The sequence below is a fragment of the Acinonyx jubatus genome, chromosome D4, assembly GCF_027475565.1.
Source record: "Acinonyx jubatus isolate Ajub_Pintada_27869175 chromosome D4, VMU_Ajub_asm_v1.0, whole genome shotgun sequence".
Lineage (NCBI taxonomy): Eukaryota > Metazoa > Chordata > Mammalia > Carnivora > Felidae > Acinonyx > Acinonyx jubatus.
In genome coordinates this window covers 35,408,516-35,423,470 of record NC_069391.1, presented here as the reverse complement: position 1 = coordinate 35,423,470, position 14,955 = coordinate 35,408,516, and the positions used below count along the sequence as shown (strand labels likewise).

At 46.7% G+C, this 14,955-nt stretch overlaps 1 protein-coding gene across 2 annotated transcripts in view; it reads right to left on the bottom strand.

Moving 5' to 3' along the window:
* PAX5 (paired box 5) overlaps positions 1-14,955 on the bottom strand; it is a 193,838-nt gene that overhangs the window by 114,168 nt on the left and 64,715 nt on the right. The window lies entirely within an intron of this gene.

The following is a 14,955-nucleotide window of genomic DNA, read 5'->3' as shown; positions in this document are numbered from 1 at the left end:
CATTTCATCTGAGAGTGATAATACTCTATCACATTTGATTTGGTTTGTATTTGCCTGGTCTATATTTTCCTATCTCCTTACTTGCAACCTTTGAGTACCATTTTATTTTAGGTTAATTTCTATAAACAGCATATTTCTGGGTTTTGGCTATTTTTCATATCTTCTGTATTATGTGACAAATTCAATCTACTTATATTTATTGAGACTACTCAAATAATTGTATTTATTTCTACTATCTATCACCTAAATTTTGTATTTTTAATTTACCATGCTTTTTTCTTGCTCCTTTCTTCTCTCCTGTCTTCTATTGGATTCACTGAGTATTCTATACCTTCTCTCTTTTGCCTCATCTGGTTCAGAAGTCCATTACTATGCTTTTAGTGATTACCTTAATTTGTTCATCCGTACCCTTGACATAACCAAATCTAAAGCTTATCTATATATCTATCCTCCTCCTGAGTAATACAAGGATCTTAGAATTTTTAATTCCCATCAGCCCATTCCTAATGTTACCTATTATTATTGTATTTTTTTCTATTGGTTTTTAAACCCACCAAAACTAGTCATGATTTTTACCATCCAGTTATTTAGATTATCCCTTATTTAGAGATGCCTGGATGGTTTAGTCAGTTAAGTGTTGGACTTTGGCTTGGGTCATGATCTCACGGTTTGTGAGTTCAAGTCCCACATTGGGCTTTGTGCTGATAGCATGGAGCCCACTTTGGATTCTCTGTCTCCCTCTCTCTCTGCCCCTCCCCCTGCTCACACATACTCTCTCTTTCTCTCTCTCTCAAAAATAAGCAAACATTAAAAAAATGTTTTTAAAGATTATCCCTTATTTATCAATGTGTTTGGTGGCCATTGCTCCTTAGATCCCATCCCTTCCTTCTGGGTTTCATGTTCTTGTAGTTAACATATAGTTTGGTCTTGTGTGTTTTTTTAATCCACTATGACAATCTTTGTCTTTTAATGGGTATATTTTTTTATTTATTTAAGTTTATTTATTTATTTTGAGAGAGAGAGAGAGCATGTGTGAGCAGGGGAGGGGGACAGAGAGAATCCCGAGCAGGCTCCACACTGTCAGCAAGGAGCCTTATGCAGGGCTCTGAGCCAAAATCAAGAGTTGGACTCTCAACCAACTGAGCCACCCAGGCGCCCATTAATGGGAATATTTAGATGATTCACGTCTAAAGCAAGCGATGTTCTTGTTGGATTAACATCTACTAAGTTTGTAACTATTTTTTATTTATTGAACTTGTTCTTTATTTCATTCCCCTCCCTTTTTCTTCTTTCTCTGGGTTTAATTAAATATAGTATATGATTCCAGTTTATCTGTTTCACACTACTGAAATGTACACTTATATATGTTTAAGAGGATAATTTTTACATTATGTGTTTTTCCCACAATTAAGAAAAAAATTTTAAGTTTAAAAAAAGAGCTTTAGTGGTTGTCCTCGAGTTTTCAATATACATTTAAAAAGTTCACCTTAATTAAACTGTATCTCTTCAGGTGTAGTACAGGTACCTTCTAACAGAGTATTCCCAATTCCCCCTTCCTGCCCCTTGTGACACTGCTGTCATTCATTTCACTTATCCCTATGTCACAATCACCCCCATACATTGTTACTATTATTACTTCAAACCGTTACCTTTCCGATCAACTAAGACTTAAAAAAAATCAAGTAGTTTATTTTATTTTCTTTTATTCCTTTTCCCCTGTCCTTCTAGAAGTAAGGTAGCTTTTCCCTCTGGCTTTCCTCAAGATTTTCTTTTTGTCTTTAGTCTTCTGATGTTTGAGTATGATATGTGTTGGTGTAGATATCAAAATATCTTGATATTCTCCAAGATTTCTGCATCTGTGGTTTGGTATCTGTCATTAACTTGGGAAAGTTCTCAGCCGTTACTACTTCAAATATTTCTTCTTCATTCTCTCTCTCCTTCTGGTGCTCCAATTATGCATGTGTTACTCCTCTTAAAACTATTCCACACCCCTTGGATGTTCTGTTTTGGTCATTTTGTTGATGTTTTTGTGTTCTCTTTTTTCCTCTCTGCATTTCGGCTTGGGAAGTCTCTATGGACACCTCTTCAAGCTCACTGATTCTTCACTTGGCTGTCCAATCTGCTGAGCAGTCCATCAAAGGCATTCTTCATTTCCGTTATTGTGCTTTTTCTTGTTAGCATTTCCCTTCAATTCTTAGAGTTTCCATATCTCTGCTTACATTACCTATCTGTCCTTTTGTGCCACCTGCTTTTTCCACTAGAGCCCTTAACATATCATAGTTATTTTAATTTTTTAAATTTATTTGTTTTGAGAGAGAGAGAGAGAGAGAGAGAGAGAGAGAGAGAGAGAGAAGGGGAAGGGCAGCCAGAAGGGGAAAGAGAATCTCAAGCAGGCTCTGTGCTGTCAGCACAGAGTGGGGCTCAAACTCACCAATCTCACGTGAGATCATGACCTGAGCTGAAATCAACAGTCAGAAGTTTAATCAACTGAGCCACCCGGGCACCCACTATCATAGTTGTTTTAAATTCCCTACATAAGAATTCTAAAATCTGTGTCACATCTGAGTGTGTTTCTCATGCTTACTTTGTCTCTCAGACTGTGTTTTTGCTTGCCTAACTTTTTGCCAAAAGCTGGGCATGAGAATTGGGTAGCAGAAACTGAGGTAAACAGGTCTTTAGTAGAGGCTTTATGTTAATCTGGAAGATATCAGCTGCAACTCTGTATGCTCCTATCTCTGCAGGTTTCAATAGCTGTTTGCCCTTCAACCTCAGATCTCTGATGGGTCAAGAAAAGGTGTTGATTTCAGCTTGCTCAGCTCTACTTGTTGTTGTAAATATGGGAGCAACGACTTCCTAGATCTTCATATGCCAGAGCTAAAACTGTAGGTCTCTCCTATCCTTCTTCCTGGAGTACCTCATTATCAGATCAGTAAGAGTGTCTGAGTGGTAAGCCCTCTTTGTATTTGTCTGAAAATGTCTTTATTTGCCTTCACTGTTAAATGATCATTTATCTGAGTACAGATCAATTGTTATTATCTCATAACACTTAACGATATTTTCTACTATTTTCTGGCTCCTGAAAAAAAAAGTGTTGTCAATCTAAAAGTTATATTTTCTTCATAGCAGCACTCTCAACAATAGCCAAATTATGGAAAGAGCCTAAATGTCCATCAACTGATGAATGGATAAAGAAATTGTGGTTTATATACACAATGGAATACTACGTGGCAATGAGAAAGAACGAAATATGGCCTTTTGTAGCAACGTGGATGGAACTGGAGAGTGTGATGCTAAGTGAAATAAGCCATACAGAGAAAGACAGATACCATATGGTTTCACTCTTATGTGGATCCTGAGAAACTTAACAGGAACCCATGGGGGAGGGGAAGGAAAAAAAAAAAAAAAGAGGTTAGAGGGGGAGAGAGCCAAAGCATAAGAGACTGTTAAAAACTGAGAACAAACTGAGGGTTGATGGGGGGTGGGAGGGAGAAGAGGGTGGGTGATGGGTATTGAGGAGGGCACCTTTTGGGATGAGCACTGGGTGTTGTATGGAAACCAATTTGACAATAAATTTCATATATTAAAAAAAATAAATAAATAAAAAATAAAAGTTATATTTTCTCTCTAGTTGCCTTTATAACTTTCTTTGTCTCTGACATTCTTCAGTTTCACTACCCCTTTGCCAAGATGTACATTTACTTTTATTTAACTTGCTGGGATTTAATTATGCTTCTTCAATCTAACGCCCCATGTCTTACAACAGTTCTATTCTATACATTCTTCAGTCAATATTTCTTCAAATATTGCCTCACCTCTATTTTTCCTATTTATTCCTCCAGAGCAACTACTAGATATAGTTTGGACCTTCTCGTGAAACTCTGCTTTATCTGTAACCCTCTCTTTAAGACTTCCCAACTCCTTAGACTTCTAGCCTGCATTCCCAGCAATTTCCTCAGCTCTGTTTCCCAAATCACTAATTTTCTACTCAGCTGTGTCTTACCTGGTATTTAATCCATGAATTGAAAATTTAATTTTGGTAACTAGTAAAATTTTTATTTCTAGAACATGCATTTGGCTCTTTTTCTAATCTGTGTTTTCCTATTCCATGGTGTTTTCTCCTTTTGTAGTATTTCCAGTCCTTTTTTCATCTCTGTAGTCATTTCACAGTCTGTTTCAGATTGTCTGTTATTTTAAGTTCTTGGAGCATTAATTCTTCTGGTTATGTCTCCCATACTCTCCCTCATTTCCTGGTGTGGTTTGCAATTTTTTTAAATCGTAAGCTCATCTTCAGCAGTTACCATTCACTCTGTAGGCAAGTTGTACAGACTGGACTGCGGAAGGATCCAGGTGAGAGTCTGTCAGGTGCTTCTGCTAGGCATCTCAAGGATTTCACTGATAGGAGCCTGCTTTTTATATTAATTTCTCTACTTGAGTTTCTTGGGAATAATATAAAGTGGATACCACACCTGTATGTGGCACAGCCTTGGGATTATAACTTCTCATGGGAAACCTTTGCTGTGTTTGGAGTCCTGTATGGAATCAGGGTTTCCACTGTTTTCATCAGTCTGGAGGTGAAATGGGCCCACTGCTCACTTCATGGAAAGTGCCATCCTTCCAGGTTTCAAGTTTTTTACAGACAGTTCACTTCCAACTCCCCTATCACGTAGGTCTCAAGCCAAATCTTCTGTCTCAGCACCAGCATCAACACCCCCAGACCCTGTTCACTATGAACTATGTCCAGGACCAGTAAGTACCCTGAGCCACTGGGATATTAGCTCATGCACTTCAAGTTCTGGCTCTGAGCTCCTTCCTAATTTCCAGCCCCCAAGGACTTCCCTCTCTTTAATGCAACATCAGATATATGTCAAAAATATTTCATTCTTATATTTGATCCAGTGTTTCTATTGTTTAAGAAGAAAGAGGTGCCTATAATAGCTGAGACCTTGTTATCAGAATCAGAAATCTGTGTTCTTTTTTTTATAATTTACAAAACAACAAAGTGTGCGTCTGTGTGTGTGTGCTTGAGAGCTTTGTAAACAGCCAAATTCCTTAAGCCAAACTTCCAGTGCACTCTCAAAACAAACAAGCTATGAGTAGAATATTCTGTTTGTTTTCTTTTTTGCCTTTTTTTTAAATTACAAATATTGCTTAGCCTTGTGTAGGGGGAAATATCTCTACCCCCAAAGTCAATTTTCACACAGCACCTTTGGTTGCGTCTATCGCTGTTACTTTATGCCACACGGCACAGCACAGGTGGTCAATGTCACTGACGTGGCATAGCCATAAAAATGTCTTGGATGAATGAATGAATAAATGAATGAAAGAACATCCCAGCAAGGCACAGGCAGCTCTTTGACAATTTGCTTGTAATCTTTAAACCCCACGATACACAGAATTTGACTGTCATCTAAAAGAGTGGAACAGACGGGAAGAAAAACTGTAAACAAGTCAAAATAAAAGTAAGAGATGGGTTTCTAATTTGTTTTATATCTCACAGAAATGTTAGAGCTGGAATGAATCCCAAGGATGACGCGGTCTAATCCCCCACCCCAAATGCAGAAACCATAACCCAGAGGGAAATGACGAGCCCAAGAGGCATCACGAAAGCCCGGGGGCCTGTCCGACACTTTTTCACTATGGCAACTTCCTCAGTGTTCCCTCAGACATTCCTCAATCTCGCCAAACAGACCCAATGACTTTTCTTGGGAAGCCACCCTTCTGCTTGACCCACAGGAACACAAAGAATACTCAGAACATTCCGTTGTTTAGGAAATATTTTAACAGCTGTTCAGGAAGAAACGGGCATCCCTAGGCAAGACTCTAAGGGAGTAGAGCAAGTGAAAAAGGTTGAGGCCTCAGAATCCATGTAGTTTCACCCCTGGGTCACTTTGAGATGACAACAGCAGAAGGCTAAGGGAGAATATGGCTGGTCTAGAGGCACCAAGAACCTCTAGGGATCTGGGAGCAAGAATTCCAGCACAGTCCTTGTTATTAACTCATTCCAAAGGCAAGATGACATCTAAGTTAAATCTTGCTTGCATCTCAGTGTTCAGAAAGGGGTTTTAGAGACGCCTGGGTGGCTCAGTCGGTTAAGTGTCTGACTCTTGGTTTCTGGCAGGTCATGATCTTGCGGTTCATGAGTTCGAACCCTGCATTGAGCTCTGTGCTGACAGTGCGGAGCCTGCTTGGGATTCTCTCTCTCTCTCTCTCTCTCTCTCTCCCCCTCTCTCTCTCTCTCTCTCTCTCTCCCCCTCTCTTTCTGTCCCTTCCCTGCTCATTCTCTCTGTGTCTCTCTCTCTTTCTCTTTCTCTTTCTCTCTCAAAATAAATAAATAAACTTTAAAAAAGAAAGGGTTTTCTGCCCTCAGGGAAGAACTGGGAAGAACTGGGAAGACAAGTGCCCTTATCCTTGCTGCTACCATCCTCTCCACTCTTATGGCTCTTTCCATGGTAAGAGTCACTCCTCTGACCCGTCAAAGCCCAGGACATTTACTGGGCCACCTCCACCATGCCTTGAGGTCAGAAGTCTTCCTCTGGCATCAGGCTTCTATGTACAACTAGGTCAGAAGGTACCTGCTTCCCATGGGAAGGCCTAGCCATGCCCTCTTACTTCCATCCTGTCCATCTGCAACTGCGTGGGTAAGCCCTCTGCTTCTTTCATCTCTAAAATTTATGATTCCTCCCTCCTTTAACATCCCCAAGTTCCTGCACAGCAAGCCCAAATGCAAAGTCAATGCAAAGAAGTCAAATGCAAAACTACTAAACTCTCTTTGTCGTCAAGAGCTGAGTTGATGATGAGGTACACTCTTATAGCCCAAACCTTCTGCTTAGGACATTTGCCCTGAGGTACCCTTGGGTGGCGGGAAGTCACAAAGCCCCAAGATAGTGGCACATCTTCCAAGCATCAAATTGGAAAATCTAGGAATGGTGCCCCAGAATGTCTGGGATTTTTCTTAGTTTAACTTAGGCTACTGGAAAAGCTGCATTCTCAAGCCCTATGGTCACAGCAGCCAGGCCCATGCAGAAATGCACTGATTAGCATGTGGCCATCACATTCATCCGTAAGACAGATCCCTTTGAAACCTTCTGCGGCACCTCTGTGGGTGTGGTTGAGGATTGTGCCCAGGGCCTCCACAGGGCCCCCACTGGAAACCCATGCGGCCATTCCCTTCCACCCTGTCCGAAAAAAACATGGCTTCCTTTGGGAGAAGTGTCCTATTTTCCCCTGGTGGATAATGAGAAGCACACAAATGACTGCTTCCCGCTTTGCTTTGACCATCAGAAAGCTCACAATCAAATCTGAGCTCAACTCTAGTAACCTGGGGGCCTGGCTGCAGAGTTGGGGGCTTTGGGGGTAGGTGGGAGGAGGTAAAGGAGCAGAGAAGAAAGGGGAGAAGCAATGCATCACAGGGCCACACAAGTTCCCAGTCAGCGCCCCAAGACTGGAGAGAAGGCCAACCCCAGCCAGGGCTGACAACTATCTCCAGGGGACCAGCGACTTGGTCTGCACCTGGCAAATAAGCCTCCTGGTCTCCCAACCCTCCAAGTCTCCTCATAGCAGCAGAATAACCTTCTAATCTGTATTGGATTAGATCCTGATAGTCCTGGTTTACAAATTACAATCTTCTCTTTGCTCTCAAGACAAAACCCAAAGCCATGGCCCTAGTCCACATCTGACCCCCACCACCTCATTACCTGCACCACAGGCCGCTTTCTGCCTCTCATGCTTACCAGCCCCACAGGACATCTTTTGGTTACTAGACCACCAAAGCCTTTATATAGGCTGTTCCCTCTGCCTAGAACACTGTTCCCTGCCACACTTCCCCTTCTTGAGCTCAAAGGTGCATCCTCAGAGAGACATTCCCTGATGCCCCTCCCCCCATATAGATGAGGTCCCACTCTTTACTCTTTGGTCTTTCTCTTCAGAGCACCTATCATACTCTGTGATACCTGGTAATGACACCATTTTTCCTGGTAGAATAATGTTGTCAAAATTTGTCGCCTTTGCTATAGGGTCAATTCTGGGAACGATGTTTGTCTTTGTTGCTGCTCTGTCCCAACGCTTAGCACAGTTCCTGGCACAGAGGGGGTGCTCAATAAATATCTGCTGAATGAAGCCAATAAATCAATCAGGAAGTGTCTGCACATGCAGAGTAAAGGGCGCTGACTCCAGAGGACAGTCTACACCCGCAAAAAGCAGGGAGCAGAGAATGGGGCAATCTTACGAGCTACATCATTTAGGGCATGTGACTTACTCTCTCTCTGCCTCAGTTTCCTTATCTGCCACATGAAGATCCCGCTCTGCTTTGCAGAGCCATTGCGAGCTAGACTCCCCTGCTAGCTGTTGTGGGTTTTAAGTAGTGATCCCTTTATCTTAAGTTATGCATCACTCTCCCAGCCCCTTGCAAGCTGGCACCTGTTGGCAGGACACAGGTCTGTTTAGTCCTCTCCACCCTCCTTCCCTGAGGGGTCTGGCTCTGAGCTCTTGGGCAGAGGATACCCAGTACCCTGTGTGCATGGTGAGGCTGGCGGCAGCCACCACTATCCAGACTTCCTCACCAGAAGCCTCCACCCTGCTCTGTGCACGAGAGGAGCTGGCTTCATCACTAGCCTCCCGAGAGCTTGCAGCCTCCAGCCCCTTGCCACTCAGGGCCACGGGTCCCGGGCCCCAGGCTGTCCCACCCCAGTGAGGATTCCTGAGGGGAAACATCCCTTGAGCGCCCCTTCCACCTGGCAGCTTTAAAGGTCTTTTTTCACCTTCCCACCCACCAAACCCCTCCTGCTCTCCATGCCTTAGAATTATTCTTTCAGGTTGGAAGAGCCTTGACATTTAGCTAATCAAGTCCTCAGTGGATTCTTAAACTTCTAATACAGCAAATATGAATAAGGATAGATTCTACTTACATGCCTCTGGTGACAGGAGGCTCACTACTTCACAAGGAGGCCCACTCCACTGGTTAGGAAGCTTGGGCTATGAGAAAGTTCTCTCAGCCTGCCTCCTTCCCTGCTCACATCCCCAAGTCTTCCCTTCTTCAGACCAAACAGCCCCAATTTCTCCAGTCATCCCTCCTAGGAAAGAGTTTTCAATCGTCTCTTCTAAATGTTCTCTACTGTATCCGCAAAGGAGGAGTCTGGTTCTGAGCACAGCCTTAGCAGGGGAAGGCTGGGGTAAGCAGAGCAAAACCAGATCAGAGTGGAACAGCACAGTCACTGCCCTCAGACTTCTGTTCATACCTCCAGAAACCACACTGGTGCCTGTGGCGGCCCCACCACTTTCTAACCCATGCTTGGCTTCCAGGATGAGTAGAGTGAACCCCCAGGTGTGTTCCCAGGAAACTGGTCACCTGTAAGAATCAGTGGGCAGCCTGACTGTGTTGCAATGGGAGCGACCCAGTGGCCACCAGCCTGGACTCTGGGGCCAGGGATTTGGGCTCCGATCTCGCCCCGGCACTTACTACATACCTTCGGCGACATTACTGCTAACCTCACTAAGCCATCCTGTCTGCACAAATAATAGCGTTGTTATGACTTTGTAATGACATGGGGCAAGGAAAGTGCTCCTCAGAACACAGCCAGACACACGGCAAGCAATGAATACATCATTGTTACAACCATCACTACAGTAATGATTAGGACTTGATGCTTTCATGAACTTAGACAAGAAGCAACTTAGTGCTGGCTGAACTGGGTCAGTGAAGGCCACTCCTGGTGGGCCCCGACAGGGTAGATTTAGAAACAGACCGAAGGAATAGTCTATGCAGGGCAACAGTGAGCAGGAGCTTGGAGTAAGACAACAACAGTAAGGGACACCTGAGTGGCCCAATCGGTTAAGCATCTGACTCTTGATTTCAGCTCAGGTCATGGTCTCACAGTTTGTGGGATCAAGCCCCTCATCGGGCTCTGTGCTGAGGGCGCTGAGCCTGCTTGGGATTCTCTCTTGCTCTCTCTCTGCCCTTCCCCTGCTGGCACACGCACCCACCCTCTCTCTCTCTCTCAATAAACAAATAAACATTTTTTTAAAAGAATAACAACATTAAGAAAGTAATAATAATCGCAGTAGTTGCCACTCTGCCTGCTCGGAGCTATCCCTGCTGTTCACGCACTCATATACATGCACACACATGCACCCCACACACAAGCCCATAGTCCGTGCACCCTCAAACAGAGAAGGAGCCCAGCCCACAAGGGGCAATGAGAGGTCAGGCCTGGCCATAGCCAGAGCATCCTGTGGGCAAGCAGAGGTGCATGGCGGGGGGGCAGTGAAGGGCCATGACGGGGATGAAGGGCCCAGGTTGGGGTCTCGAGTCGGTAAACCATGAGGGACTCCCAGGTGAGGATGGGCTTCAGAAAGAGAGATTTGACAATAGCAGCAGGGACAGGGCAAGAGGCAGGAGTCCCAGGGAAGGTCGCCTCCAGATGAGCAGAGTACTCCAGGCCACGGACACAAGGTTCTTTGGGGCCCACTCCCCCCACAGCGAAGTCAGACCTCCTCACCTCCACATGCCAGCCCTCTGGAGTTTGGCTGACCCACTACTTCTCCAGTCCTCTTATCCAGACTGCCTCTCACCCATCCTCCATTCAACTACCTAGACTGGCCCACAGTTCCCTGCTATCTTACACTGCTTCATGCCCTTGCCCACATTGTCCTTCTGCCTAGAATGCCCCCTCCGGCCATCTCTACCATCTCCACAGATCTAGATTCTGCCCATCCCTCAAGACACAGCACTAACAGCACCTCCTCCAGGAAGCCTTCCCCCTTCCTCAGCCCAGCACACTGGTCTCCTCAGTCCCTCCTCTCCGTACCTCACCTCCTTCTGATGGGCACGGACCCACTACAGAGGAAAACGAGCTCCTTGAAGAAAGGAAGCATGTCCAGCACCTCATCTTTTTCCCTACAGTCCCAGCCCTTTTTCTGAGTCAGGTAGGTGTTCAGACCATCTCTGATGATCAAGCTCAATTATGCTCAGAAACTCAGGAGTAGGACACCCACAGGAATAGGCAATGCTCGGCCCAGGGCCACCAGCCTGGAGAGAAACCACCATTCAGGGGGCAAAGCAGCATAAGCAAGTGGGAGGCATTTCTGGTGGCTTTCTCTTTCAGACAAGGGACAGGCCCTCTCCCAGTTTAACCCCCCATGACCTTTGAACTTCCCGGGAGGTCAGCAGCACGTCCCCTTCCCCAGCTGTCTTTCTGTCTCTGGCCCGATGGGAGGGAGGGCCCTGGGCCGGTTCCATTTTGCGCCCGTATTGATCTGTTGGCAGCAATGGGCTGGATAATTAGCCAGGAATTAGGGTTTCTATTACAGCCAGGAGGCTGCTCCAGCTGATTTATCACCTGAATAATTTACTGTGATTGAAAGGAAATTAAAATGAACTCCATTTGACAACTGTGAGCTTTTATGGGCTTTAGTGAAGGCTCAAAAGCCAGATTAATAGCCTGGTGTTGGTTAATAGTCTGCCGAGAGTAAATACGGCAGGCTGAGCTCCGAGGCGGCCTTCCTGCTGAGGCTGGAGGAGGGACCAGCTCCAGCTAGGAGCAGGCAGGCGACAGCGTCACCGCGAGTTTTACTGAAACAGATTCCACTGTTTCACTCACCACCAGCACTTGTTTCTTTCCTTTTCTTTTCTTTTTTTTTTTTTTTTCCTCTTCCCCTTCAGGGTGATTTTTACTCACTCCACATGTAGGGAAAACAGAATTGCTTTTTCAATAACCATTTTGAAAAGGAAGTGTTTCATTGCCCCAGAAGTATGTACACATTACACCCAGGGCCAAGGGTTTACTAAATTTCCATATAAAAGCAGGAAGCCTGCCCTACCCACCCAGGGCAGATCTGGGTGGCAACAGCAGCAAGGTGGGTGTGGGTGTGACTGGTAGGACCCCAGCCTGGCCTCGAATGTTCTTCCCATGAGTGGTTGGGCTGGGTAGGCAATTCAGGAGGATCTGACCACCAGAGCCCATGGGGAGGAAAGACTCTGAGGATTCTGGAATGACAGGCAGACTCCGGCTGCCAAAGGCCAGTCCCCAGAACCAGCCAGTTAGAAAACGCTCCTAGAATCTTTTGGGGACAGGGAGGCCCATGCAGCCATCTAGCACAGAATGAGGACAGAAGACCCCGAAGTCAAGTTCCAGCTCTGTGGCCTCAACAAGTCCTGGAAGCTCCCTGGGCTGAAAATGGGGTGAATGGGAAAAAATGTTCTAATCTGTGAAATGGAGCTTACCAATCTTGCCCACACTGTTCAGCAGGCACTTAAATTGTGAGTCCAAGGGGAGAATGGATGTGAAAGGGCTTTGAAAACAGTACAGTACCCTGCTTAGGTGGGGACGACCACTGTTGTTGGGTTGCTGCTGTGCTATTGTTGTTGTTGGCAAAATCACAATTACGGCCACCACAGATAAGGAACTGAGGTCCAGAGAAAAAGCCACCTGCCCAACAGGGCGGAGCCAGGACTCAAGTCGAACTCCCTCAACCCCAAAGCCAGATGAAGCTCTTTCTTCCCCACAGGCTGCTCAGTGAAACTGACAGCAAGACCCCACCAAGGCCACTAGGCCATGGAGACACAGGTCTGCTCACGTATAGAAGACACGCCACCCTTGGCTGCCGGAGCTCCAGGCCCCCTTCTCGGTGCCACCACCATGCCATGCTGCTCTGGGGCTCACAAGGCAAAGCAGAGAGTGGGCACAAGGGGGTTCATACCCTTGTGTGTCAACCTTGTACGGCAACTTGTACCCTTGACACACACTCTTTCCCGGTCTGTGGCCCCTTGCTTTGGCTGTCATTTGTCCAGTGACTGGGAACCAGGAGCGAGGGTACGTCATTCATAGTCCAGTGCCTGTGTGTGTGCCTGGCAGCCCTGTGGCCTCACCTTCCATCTCTCCTCATTACGGCACATTACGGGGAGGTGAAGCAGATTAACCAGAAAGCACTGAGTCAGTCATTATCCCGCCACACGCTGGCCCGCAGGCCCCGCCTCAGAGCCCACACAGACACAGGCCCGCGGTCGTGTCCGCGCCATTCTGAAGGACACTGCATAGCAAGACCATTAGGAACAGGGCCCTTGCAGAGTTTGTAACTCGGTCTCCTCCCCACCAGGCCGCATCTCTACAGGGGCCTATCAGGACCTGTCCCTCAATGTTGCCTCCTCTGTAACTCCTCCCCCGATGCTCCCAAATGAGGCAACCTCCCCATTCATCAGTGCCCGCAGAACCTTCTCCCTTGCCTTTCAGGTTCTGGATCCATGTCACATGGCCCCTGAGAGAGTGTGGGCAGACAGAGTTGACGCTTGACTCATCCCTCTGTCCCCCTGGGTGCCTGGCACTGTGCCAACCTCACAGGCAGCATGCGAGAAATACGTCGGATAAGTGAACATATGAATGTCTAAGCAAGTGAGGAAATACACGGATGGCTTCTGGACTCCTCCCAATTATGATGCCCTGCAGTCTCTGCCCAGATTTCCTGGGCATTCGAAGCTAAAATGATGCAGACTCTGAATTCCGTTAAGAATCAAGGGAAATCCAGTCTCTAACACTGAATGCCTGCCTGAAGTAAACAGGAACTTAGTACAAGTGCTAGAGGCTTCATGAAGTAGAGACCAGGTTGAGTGTAGATGCCTGGGCCCTCACTCTTCTCCACTCACTTGCTGGGTGACCCTGGACAAACCCTGTCCCCTCTCGGGGCCTCTAAAAAATGAGGGAGTTGAAAGCTTGCCTCTGTACCCTCTGCTAGTCTCTCAAATCATGTGATCTTGTCGATGGTTAGAAGATACATTTTCTCCCCAGTTCTGGAGGGAAAGGTAGGCTTCATCCAAGGAAGGCTCCTTTTCTTTCTCCTCCTGTGTCAGACGGAATGTGGCTTTGGCCACCTCTCAGAAGGGCTCTGAGCAGGGAGAGAGGCTGTTTGTGATGGAAACAGACTCTTTACCTGAAAGCTCAAGGTCTAAAATGTGTGGGATCAGCTCTGTCCAGCCCACAGGACCACCTCATTCCCACGGGACACTTTACGTGTAGAAGAAAGACCAAAATCTTGACCACAGCGTACGAGACCTGGCCCATCTCCCCAACACTCCCACGCCCCCACACCCTGAAGCCCAGGCACAGTGGCTCTCTTGGCCCTCTTTCCATTCCTCACCTTGCCGTGCCCCCTCTTACCTCGAGGCCCCTGCCCTTGTTGTTGCCTCTGCCAGGCACATTCCCCCCCACCCCGTGTCCCTTCTCCTGTCCTGCCCTACCCCTCAGGGCTCAGCATAAAAGCATTTCCCCCCAGAAGCCATGGTGGCCTCCAGGCTGGCTCAGCTTGTGCTTTATTCTTTCAGAGAACCTCAGCACCTAGCACATCTGTAATCCATGACCTTTGGGGTTATTCTTACTTATGGGATTCTTCCACATACCTATAGGTTCCCTGAGGGCAGGTCCAAGCCTGTCTTGTTCACTCACAGTACCTAGTGCCTGGTGCCATGCTTTGCACACAGGTGATACTCCTTGGTGTTTGTTGAGTGAATACATGACTTGCCGTGTGGCCTTCAGACAAGTCTCTGCCTCTCTGGGCCTCGGTTTCTCCATATGAAAACAAAGTGGCTAGATGGTCTGTGAGAGCCCTCACAAGAACTGCTCAGACAGCTAGACTGTCATAGGATGGTGGCCCTGGAGGCTTTGCTCACTCCTCCCTACTCAACATCCCCTCTGGTCCCTTTCCCCTCCGTGGGAGCTTGTGCACACAGCCTGCAGGGTTTTGACTGGCTCTATGGGAAAACTTCAGAAGCCCCATCTAATTAGCATGTAAAGGAAGCTCATCGAGGCCAGTCCTCAGCACCAGGATCAGCTAGCTAGGTCTCTGACTTGCTCACCAGATGGGAGCTCTCGGCAGGCGGGGACCATATCTGAGCCGCCTATGCCTGCCAGGTAACCAGCCCAGACTGGGCATCAGGAAATAGTCTCTCGAGTTGCATCTGGTACTTAGGGA